Source organism: Fundulus heteroclitus, chromosome 5 (assembly GCF_011125445.2).
Source record: "Fundulus heteroclitus isolate FHET01 chromosome 5, MU-UCD_Fhet_4.1, whole genome shotgun sequence".
Classification (NCBI taxonomy): domain Eukaryota; kingdom Metazoa; phylum Chordata; class Actinopteri; order Cyprinodontiformes; family Fundulidae; genus Fundulus; species Fundulus heteroclitus.
The window spans coordinates 30,884,289-30,884,854 of NC_046365.1; positions in this window are offsets into that span (position 1 = coordinate 30,884,289).

A 566-nucleotide genomic window follows, 5' to 3' on the forward strand; every position below is an offset into this window, starting at 1 on the left:
CACTTACCTTTGCGCAAACGTCGACCGAATGACATATAATTTTTAAAACAGAGGTTTTAGTAAGACTGCTTTTGCAGCTACAACTGCATCAACTGTTCTCGGACGGCTTTCCACGCGGTTTAGGAGAGCCTGACCAGATGCCCAAACAGCCTCCACAGATTTGGAGAAGACAGAGCTCTGGGGGGACTGAGGAATACTTCGAAGACCTCCTCAATCCCATCAACACGTCTTCCATTGCAGAAGCAGAGCCTGAGGACTCTGGGTCGGGTTCTCCCATCTCTGGTGCTGAGATCGCTGAGGTTGTTAAAAAGCTCCTCGGTGGCAAGGCCCCGGGGGTGGATGAGATTCGCCCTGAGTACCTTAAGGCTCTGGATGTTGTGGGGCTGTGTTGGTTAACGCGGCTCTGCAACATTGCGTGGACATCGGGGGCAGTTCCCCTGGATTGGCAGACTGGGTTGGTGGTCCCCCTATTTAAAAAGGGGGACCGGAGGGTGTGTTCCAACTACAGAGGAATCACACTCTTAAGCCTCCCTGGTAAGGTCTATTCAGGGGTTCTGAAAAGGAGG